The sequence below is a fragment of the Chlorocebus sabaeus genome, chromosome 22, assembly GCF_047675955.1.
Source record: "Chlorocebus sabaeus isolate Y175 chromosome 22, mChlSab1.0.hap1, whole genome shotgun sequence".
Lineage (NCBI taxonomy): Eukaryota > Metazoa > Chordata > Mammalia > Primates > Cercopithecidae > Chlorocebus > Chlorocebus sabaeus.
Genome location: NC_132925.1, coordinates 97,526,343 through 97,537,325, shown reverse-complemented (window position 1 = coordinate 97,537,325; position 10,983 = coordinate 97,526,343). Strand labels below are relative to the sequence as shown.

Below are 10,983 nucleotides of genomic sequence, written 5' to 3'. Positions count from 1 at the left end.
AAAACAGGTACAAAGTATTTCATAAATAATTTATTTAACTATTCATCTACACTTTAGGTTGGTTCTAATATTTATGGTTTGACTGACAATGTTCCTCTTATTTGTCTAACCCTCTGCTAGCCCAGATGATGAGGAAAGTGGTAATTAATTCAGCAAATGGATTAATTACACTCTCATATTAACCACCACCTCTCTTCTGGATATGCAATTTAAAAATACTTATTGCTGTTATATCTAATTAGCACTACATTTGGGTTTTCTACTGTTACTGTTCTAAATTTTCAAGTAATTTCATGTTTATGATGATGCTTTTAATGGATTGGATAAAATGGGAATTTGCTAAGAAGTTTCTGGGATCCATCTGTGATAGTGAGAACTAAATATTTGACCCTTGCCCCCATACTCTGGCTTACAACTCCTAATATCCTTAGAATCTCCAAAGCGAGGTATGCTATTGAGACTGGTGGCTGGCAATCCCTAGGTAGCTTCAGGATGGGGGCTCATCACAGGGAAGGCCAAGGCACAATTAAGAGGGTTGAGACTTTTCAGCCCACCTATAACCTCTTGGGAGGAGAGGGGCCAAAGGTTAAGTTCACTAATGGCCAATTAGCTAATCAAGCCCCCACAAAAGCCCAAAAGGACAGAGTTTGGAGAGCCCATGGAAAGCACACTTCAACTCCATGGGGACAGACACTCCTGTGCTCAGGACACTTCTGGGGCTTCTCCAACGTATCCCTTCATCTGGCTGTTTATTTGTGTCCTTTAGACTATCCTTCGCAACAAACTGGTAAATGTAAGTCTTACCCTGAGTTCTGTGAGCCACTCTAGCAAATTAATTGAACTTGGGGAGGGGGTCGTAGGATCCTTGATTTACAGTCAGAAGCACAGGTAAAACAGCCTGGGGCTTGCGATTAGCCTCGCAGCAGGGGAAGCAGTCTTATGGGACTGAGCCTCACCCTGTGGGATGTGGGACATAGTTTTGGAATTGAACAGGGTTGGAGGACCCCCAGCTGGTGTCTGCTGCAGAATTGATTGCTTGCTTGGTGTATGGGGGACGTCCCCTGACTCCCCCCGCACTACAACACACACATTTGGCCACAGAAGTCTGTGTTGATAGCTGTGGTGTGAGAGTCGAGGGAAACACATCTGTTTTTTCTCCTCACATCTCTAGAGCTCTTCACCTGCTGCCGGCGAGCCAATGTCCCTGCCCATCTCTTTCAGTCTTTAGGGTGGGAGCTGGCGCGTTGATTTCTATTTAAACTTCAAAAGGCATTTAGAAGGGATAAGTTATGTTGGTAGGTCATGTTATTTCACAGTAAGTCCATTTTTAATACCTTGAAATGTTCATATGGCTTTTAGTTACTGAGTAATGTAGAAGAAATTTGCCATGCCAGCTTCACTCTGTGCCGTATCACCTCCTCTTCGACAAATTTGTCCTTCTTCCCAGGCCGCCTTGACGCTTGCTCTAATGTGCTTGGGTAAACCCCTGAGCTTGTGCACTAGTCCCCTCCTGACCACCCCTTGTGACCGCTTCAGCCTCAGATGCCAAGCCTACCCATGCCACCCGCCCCTCAGTTGTGTTGGTCCACTGCAGGTCCTGGAGTGAGCTGTGAATGCCAGGAGTTCTCTCCTCTAACACAGGCTGTTTCCTTTGCTGGGAGCAAACCCCTTCTCCTCTCCTGAGCTGACTTCCTCTTAAGAATGTTGAAATTCACTACGATACTGAAATACCCCAGCTGGTGTACAGCAGAAAGAACAGTTCAGTTAATATGAAACAAACATGGGATGTCCTGTCTCAGGTTCCAAAGCCAGTTCATCATGGAGCTAAAGTCCCCATTTGGTTACAATATGAAATACTAACTAAATATTTATGCTAAATACTGAAAGTCAAAGTTATATCCCCTAGAGAATTATGATTGCTAGGTTTGTTGGGTAATACTCTTAGTATGACATTGATAGGCTATGCTGTGATTCTTTTTTACATTATCTCCAGGATTTGCATAATTTCTCTTATACAGTATTTCCCCCTTATCCACTGGGGATGCGTTCCAAGACCCTTAATGGATGCCTGAAACCACAAATGGTACTGAACCCTATATATACTATTTTTTTCCTATATATGCATACCTATGGTATTGTTTAATTTATAAATCAGGCAAGAAGTAGATTAACAAGAACAATAACAAAATAGAACAATTATAACAATATACTGTAATAAAAGTTGTGTGACTGTGGTCCCTCTCTCTCAACATATATTATTGTACTGTACTCACCTATTTTCAAACCTCAGTTGATCATGGGTAGCTGTAGCTGAAACCATGGAAATTGAAATTGCAGATAAAGACATGATATGGTTTGAATCTGTGTCTCCACCAAATCTCATGTTGAATTGTAATCCCCAGTGTTGGAGATGGGGCCTGGTGGGAGATGATTGGCTCATGAGGGTGGAGTTCTCATGAATGGGGCAGCACCATTCCCTGGGAGGTGTTCTGATAATGACTGAGCTACAGTGAGATCTAGTTGTTTAAAAGTGTGTGGCACTTCCCACTGACCCTCTTGCTCCTGCTGCGGCCATGTAAGATGTGCCTGCTTCCCTTTAACCTTCTGCCATGACTGAAAGCTTCCTGAGGCCTCCCCAGAAGCTGAGCAGAGGCCAGCATTATGCTTTCTGTATGGTCGGCAAAGCTGTGAACCCATTTGTTTTAGATTGTGTACCTCTCCAGATGCAGCTATTTGTCAGGTTACTCATTTTTGTTGTTGCTGTTTTTCTTTTGTCAGTTACATTGAGCCATTTACTCATATTAAGTTGGGAAACAACTACAATCTTTGTGTCTTCCTTATGTGCACTGCTCTTTAGTCATATCACCTCTATTCCAGCTGAATTTTACAATTCAAGTCCATGATTTTGTATTTGTGAGCTTTAAATATTGTCTGGCTTGCTTTGGCCCATGCTTCCTATTTATTGATCTTCATTTTGTTGAGCAGCACAGTTTGCTGTTATTCACAATTTCCATCTGCAGGCCTTGCTCACCCAGGGTATGCAAGTCACCTGTGGCTGGTACAGAGTCCATGATGTTCCAAGGAGTTACTCATTCAATCTCTGCTCATTCAGTCTCCATCTTTTAGGGGCTTATGGTGTGCAGATGAACAAATATAGGTCCTCAGCTCAGGAGCTTCCCTTCTGTATAGAAGGGGGCAGGAATGAAGATGGCCATCTCAGTAGAATGTGGTCTATGGCAATAGAAGAAAGTGTTCTGGGGGCACAGGAGAAACATCCAATCATTATGGGATGGCAGAAGGTCACAAAAGACTACCAGGCTTTACTGCTTAGTTTTCTACCAAGTATTTACTGCTGCCCTAATTCTCTCTGCCTCCTTCGTGGTAACAGTCACTTTGGAGAGCCACCCTTCCCTGATTGCTATCTAAGCCTTTGGGCAGGGGCACCCACTCTCAGCTCCAGGGAGCATTACCCAATCAGTAAATTCCAAAGCCCAAGTTGCCAGACTCAGCATGGAGAAGACATCATGGAAGGGAAGTAAAAATCAAAAGATACATCAATGTATGTGTTCTTTATTCCCTCTGTTTCCCCCTTCTCTTCACCTCATTTAAGTCAGCTTGGTGGTCATTGCTTCATGGGAGGTATGTGGCAAGTCAGAAAACAGAACTACCCTAGAAGTCTTGCTGGCTTTTTAAACTTAGAAGAAGTGAATTCCTGAGAATAATTTAGTTGAATAAACATGAAAGGAGAAGGACTTTCCCCAGACTAAAAATAGATTGTTCTGGTCAGATGTGGTGGCTCATGCCTATAATTACAGCACTTTGGGAGGCCAAGGCGGGCAAACCACAAGACCGGGAGTTCAAGACCAGCCCTGTCTCTACTAAAAAAAATTTAAAAAAAATAAAAATAAATTAGCTGGGTGTAGTGGCGGGTGCCTGTAATCCCAGCTACTCCGGAGGCTGAGGTAGGAGAATTGCTTGAACCCAGGAGGTGGAGGTTACAGTGAGCCGAGATCGTGTCACTGCACTCCAACCTGGGTGGCAGAGTGAGACGAGACTCTGTCTCAAATAAAAAAAAAAAAAAAAAAGAAAAAAAAAAGATTGTTCCAGGCTGGGGGGAAGAGAAGAGTGCTATGGCAGCAGGAGTAGATGTGGCAAGAGTAGAGGTGCATTACCCTGCTTTTTTGGTAGTCCTGTCAGAGCAAGAATCCAGAGAAAGACACATTTCAGAAAGGCTTCCAGCACAGGAATAGCTGATACCTGCCTAGCCTTGAAGGAGTCAAGAGGAAAGGATAACAGATGTCATTGTGACTTCCCATAGGCACTGATGACTGAAGACCAAATAGCTTTCTCCTACCCCAATGCCTTAGCAAGACCCTAGACTTGTGTGCGGTTCCCAAGAAAAGCTGAGGTTGTTTTTCCTGTAGCCCAGCAGGGCAATATTTGTATTATTTGTAGAGACAGAGTTTCGCCCTGTTGCCCAGCCTGAGGGCCTAGGGCTTGAGTCAGAAATTAAGTAGAGTCATGGACTATAAAGCAAGTTCTAGTTATTGGACTCCTTAGTTCATGAGCTGAAATGTACACTCATCACACACCCGAGGATATTTAAATTCCCTTCTGCCCTATTTCATTCTACCTTCTTTCTTTGCAAATGGTTTCTAAGACAGCATAAACAAATCAGCACCTTGGCGCTCCATCTAACTCATACAGTGTCCATCCTCAAACTTGCTCCATCCTATACAGCAGTGTTCTTAGTAAAGCAACATTAGACAAAATTCAGTACCATGGTAGAGAGAGGCTGATCCCATTCTACCCACCCAAACACCACTGGACACATACCAGTAGACAGCTTTGAGGACAGACAACCCAAACAGCATTCCAAATCCATTTTTCTGGGTATCAAATGTCAAAAGAAAGTTATTTAAGTGACTCAAATAGAGATTAAAGGCTTTATTCAACTGATACACATCAGAGAGATTAAAGACTTTGTTCAACTGATACATATCAGAGAGCAACTAGAGGACAGCTGACCCTAGATTAAAGTGGGGTTGGGATTTTATAAGACGGGGGAAAGCTGAATGCATGAACCCGTGTTGGCTTAGGTAGCATTTTTCACTTTCATCAAAACTCATAGCTGGAGGTCATTCCACTTTTGTGCCTCTTGCTTAAGGTCATTGGTAAAATTCTAATACTATCAAAATAGTATTTTCTGAGAAGTATTTTGGCAAGCCTTGTGGCTTAAGTAAAAAATTTCCTGAAACATATTTTAAAAATAATTATACTGAGGTATCTGTGGGAGTGGCTTGTAAAGGGGACTTGTGGCTCACTGGGCCTGAAAAGCTGTAAACCAATCTGGCTTTACATAGATTTGTGATAGAGGTGAGGAAATGAGAGGTTTAGAAGACAGGAGGCTGCAGCCATGGCATTTAAGGCTTTGGAGTTAAGGCAGTTGCAGGTTATGCCAAGTTCTACGTGGCCATGATTTTGTTCATGAAGCATTAGGTTGAAGCATATGCAATCATTGATGTTGTTGGTAAAAACCAGTATAATATCAGGAATTTTTATAGGGCTCAACCTAAATACATATGGGCAAAAGTCAATTTGGTTGAGTTGCTGAATTTGGTTTTGGGCCAAAGAACCTTGCTTACATATATCCTCTGTCCCTCTAACAACACAACTAGCTAGTTTTATCTTTTCACTTTTCCATGTTCACCTCACCTCACTGGTCATTTTCTCTTGGAAACCTGGCTGTCGTCTTGGATCTAGTTCTGCTTTTGCCATTGGAAAACATACTTCGAGCTTTCTCCATCTCAAATGGGTCAAAAACCCTTGTATATGTCATTCAGTCCACATGATTGAAATCTAAGAGCTATGACTCCTAAATTGAGAGACAGAAATAAAATTTTAAAACCATTTTCTTAACAAACATATTACAAATAGTTAATCTTAAATGGCAGCAGAATGTATCCCTGGTGTCTGAGCCAAAGTTAATGTGTATACTTTTGAGAGCTCCTGCTAAGCTGCCCATTGCATTGGCTGCAATATGGCACTAACAGGCGAAACGGCATTCTCATGACCAGATACTAAATGAACATCATCCCAAAGAATTACCATAATATCCTTTATATCTTATAATTGTATGAAATGACGCAAGCAGCTCTGTCCGTCAAAGGCTTTATAAATGGCACAGAAAATAAGTACCCTGTGATTGGCATCTATTAACAAAATGAACACCCCAGGCACACTATTTCATTACTCCCACTGGCTCCCAGAGGTATAATTAGGGTTGAATTTTTCATGAACATAAACATTATTTTCTTTGTCCACTATGCTATGCTTTGTGCCTGACTCTTCAATACTCTACTCAGAAAAACAGAAAAGGAGAGAAGAGAGGCATATCCTCATTGGCTGAAAGTGATTCTGTGGCTTGCTCTAAGGGTGCCCAGGCCCCTAGCATGGAGCTTGGAGTCCTCTTTCAGGCAGAGCTCTCCCAGACCTGCTTTGCCCACTCCTGGCTTATGCTGAAGTTAGAGAAAGACCCAGCATCATCATCTGGAGCTCGGTATCTCTTGCAGAACCCTCAGGTTTTGGAGACATAAATATATGGTCTTCATTGTTAGTCTACTTACTCTATAATTTTTAAGTCATTTTTTAAGAAAAATAAAAGTGATATGGCTGTGATTGTTCTTGTTCTTCCTCTCAGTTTATTTGGTTGGATGATATCTGGTCTGATTTGCAGTCATGTTTGAAATGCTTTGCCAGTGGAATTTATCAGTCATTATCCCCAGAATCTTACTAAACTATAAATCTAATAATGCCATCCCCTTGCTTAAAACCTTTCAATGGTTTTCTATTATCAATGGGAGAAAGTCCAAGTTGAACAGCATGGCCTGTGGGACCTTTGTGAGATGCCCCTGAATGATCTCCATCTATGTTTCCTCTCTCTCCCTTAATAGGCAATCTACTCTCTAGCCACATTAAATGTCTTATGATTCTCTAATTGTGCCTTTCTTTTACACAATCCTGGGATATAATTTTCCTACATCTCCACCTTGCTAAAAGTAACCCTCAAAAGTAAAATCAAGCCTTGGTGTTCTCTCTCTGTCTCCCAACATGGCGGCCTCAGAAAAGAAGAATAAGGAGGAGAAGGAGGAGGAGGAGGAGGGAGAGAAGGAGGTGAAGGAGGAGGAGGGAGAGGGGGAGGAGGAGAAAGAGGGGGAAGGAGGGGAGGGGAAGGTGGAGGAGGGGGAGGAGGAGGAGAAAGAGAAGACAATTTTCCTAATAGACTTTCTGGCTGAGGATGGGCAGACTGGTGGAGGAAGCACCTATATCCCCACACTGGGCTGATGAAACAGATGAGCCAGAGGAAATGCTTCAACCACTTGGCACAGTAATGATGATGATATGTGTAGGACATCTCCAATTGACCATTCCATTCTTCCCGCTGTTCCACAGGTTGCTGGGGAACCCCATATTGATTGGCGCCATCTTCCCAAATCACCATCCTACAATGCTCTTCTAGGGAACCTGCTCTATGATGTGATAGAAGACTCAATTAAGGAATTATTTAGAGGATTAAATATCGGTACAGCACACTGACCACATGAACCCAGCAATCCAGAGAGGCTGAAAAGTTTTAGTTCTCCTGGGTTTGAGGACCTGGATTCTCTGTTTAGTTCCCTGGGTCTCAATGAAGAGTCTCTAGGTAACAGGATAATTAGAGTGGATATTGCTGACCAAGCACAGAATAAAGACAGGGATGACTGTTCTCTTGGCCAGGATAGAAATCAGGATACTGACACAACAGATATACTGGAGGCCAATCCTGCCACAGACAGCTTTGATGACTACCTGCCTAGAAGAGGTGATGATAGCTTTGGAGACAAGTATCAAGATCATGCGGTTCAGACCAGTATCCTGATGGGTATCAGGATGGGTTTAGAGATGGCTCACACCAGGATATGGATCTACGTGGGGGCCAGGATTAAGATGATGACTGAGGCAGCAGCGACTATGATAGAGGCTGTGATTGTGCAACAGGCAGTGGTAGAAGAGCATTTGGTAGTGGGTACCTCAGAGATGATGACTACTGAACAGGCAGGTGAAGACCAGTAAGACAGACAGGACAATTGATCATGGAGCTCCAGAGATGATTACTCTTGGGGTGATTATAGGCATAGGATAGGGGTCCCTCCCAAAGATCAGAACTGAATCTAAAGCCTCAGAGCACTCATAAGGAAGACGATTCCTCTTCTAGCACCCCCCATCCCAGTTGAGCGGCTTCTATCTTTGGAGAGGGAAAGGCCATTGACACAGTTGCTAGAAAAAGAGAAGCAGAAGAACAGCTACAGAGAAGAAACAAGAGAAACTATAGTGGCAGCTGGATGAACCAAACCTAGAACAATGGCCTCTGGAGAGACACCCAAGCTGGCAAAGTGAAGAAACTCAGGAATGGGAATGGTGGAGGACAGGAAGCAAGCCAGTGCAGACTGGGACCCAGCCACATCAGGCAGAAGCACGTCAGACCAGGATGCATGAAGAAGAGAGAGTGAAAAGTCTCTAGAAAATGAAACACTCAATAAAGAGAAACACTGCCACTCTCCAATTTCTAAGCCTCCCAAACCTGATCAACTCCTAAAGGTGATGCCAGCCCCTCCACCAAAGGAAACTGCTTAGGTGAAAAGAAGTTCTAATCCTCATATTCCATCACAGAGCTCAGACACAGAGCAGCAATCTCCTACAGGTAGTGAGGGAAAAGTACCTCCAGTTCAACCCTTAGAGGAAGGACCAGCAAAGAAAGATAAAAATAAAGTAGATGGGATGAATGTCCAAAAGTCCAAACTGGGAACTCGGGCCATGGTCCAGGAGATGGAGGGAACAAAGACAGCTGGAAGGAGTCAGACAGGAAAGATGGCAAAACAGATCAAGTCTGCAGATCTGCACCTGAGAGAAATAAACCTGAGGAAAATCCAGCCTCCAAGTTCAGTTCTGCAAGCAAGTGTGCTGCTGTCTCTGTTGATGGTGAAGATGAAAAGGAAGGAGCACATTACACCAAATAGACCTCCTGTGCTTTCTCCTAGTCTCTCTCTACCCTGGACATTCAAGAGCAAAGCAAACCTCTATCCAGACAAGACAAAATAAGACTTACCACCTCCTGGGGGAGGAAAAAATCAGGGTCAAGTTCTGATCAAATAGATATGTCTCAACCCAAAGGCAAGCTTCCTATTTAATTTGGAAATGCTGAAGACATTTCTGCTAGAGAAATAAACACTGTGAGGAAGTAACTATTGCCACCACTCTCTAGCATCAGAAAGATACAATATCTGAATAAATTAAATAAGAAATGTGTAAATGTTTATTTGTAAAACTCTACAACTCTCCCTGAAAGTCCAGAAAGTAGACCTGAACCAATGGAAGATATGAAGTATTCTTAGATAGGAAGACAGAATCATAAAGATTTTAATGCTCCTCAAATTATTTAAAAGATATAATGCGATCCCTATAAAAGTACCAAAATCCTTGCCCCCGCCCCCACCCACCCATGCCCTACAAGAACATAACGAGATGAATATGAAGTTCTCATGGAGAAATAAAAAGGCAAAATTGACCAGGAGAATTCTGAAACAAAAATTTTAAAAATACTGGGAAATATTGTGTCCAGCTCTGCCAAATACTAAAACATACTAAAAGTCCTCAATAATTAAACTGACATACTTAAAAACAGGCAGATCACTAAAACAAAATAAAAAGAACTGCAGTAAACCCAATGTGTGTCAATTCAGTACATATTAAAGGTATCTCAAATCACTGAGGAAATGGGATGTTTAAGAATTGGTTTTGAGGCCGGGCATGGTGGCTCACACCTGTAACCCCAGCACTTTGGGAGGCCCAGGCAGGCGGATCACTTGATATCAGGAGTTCCAGACCAGCCTGGCCAACATGGTGAAACCCTGTGTCTACTAAAAATACAAAAATTAGCCAGGTGTGGTGGCATTCGCCTGTAATCTCAGCTACTCGGGAGGCTGAGGCAGGAGAATCACCTGAACCTGGGAGGCAGAAGTCGCAGTGAGCTGAGATCGTGCCACTATACTCCAGCCTGGGCAACAGAGCAAGACTCCATCTCAAAAAATAAACAAAAAAATTATGAGTACTAGAAGAAAATATGAATGAATTCCTTTAAAACCTGAAGTGGATAGTGCCTTTCTAACTATAACTTAAAATTCAGATGCAATTTTCTTAAAAGATAGATAAATTTAACTAAATAAAAGAACTTTTAAACATTTTTGCATGACAAAACAAACATCAAGACAAAGACAAATGACAAATAACAACTGAGAAAAAAAGTATTTACAACTTGTATCAGATACAAAGGGCCAATCTCCATAATATGTAAATATTCTTACAATTAGGAAGAAAAGGTTCAAAAAGAAAACTATAGAAAAATGGGCAAAAGACATGAGCACACAGCTCATGGAAAAGTAAGTTCAAATATCCTTTAAACATATGAAAACGTATTCAATCTCATTTATTATAAAAAAAACTCAAATAAAGACTTTTTTTTTTCCCCCCAGACAGAGTCTTGCTCTGTTGTCCAGGCTGGAGTGCAGTGGCACGATTTCAGCTCACTGTAGCCTCCACCTCCTGGGTTCAAACGATTATTGTGTCTCAGCCTCCTGAGTAGCTGGGAATACAGGTGTGCACCACCACGCCCGGCTAAGTTTTGTATTTTTACTAGAGATGGGGTTTCACCATGTTGGCCAGGCTGGTCTCGAACTCCTGACCTTAAGTGATCCACCTACCTCAGCCTCCCAAAGTGCTGGGATTACAGGAGTGAGCCACCATACCTGGCTTCTTTTTTTAGTTTTTGTAATTAACTCTTTTTTCTCAGTAACTTGTTCTTGCTTGATGTGAAATTCTGTCTTAACCAACTGAAGTTTTATTTGCTGGATTAACTGTGCTTCCTCAGGTATGCATTCATCTGTTTCA

The 10,983-nt window shown here is 42.4% G+C and overlaps 1 pseudogene; it reads left to right on the top strand.

Annotated features, from left to right (window-relative positions):
• Positions 1-7,110: 7,110 nt before the first annotated feature.
• On the top strand, positions 7,111-9,108 carry LOC119625904 (eukaryotic translation initiation factor 4B-like; annotated as a pseudogene).
• Positions 9,109-10,983: the final 1,875 nt, after the last annotated feature.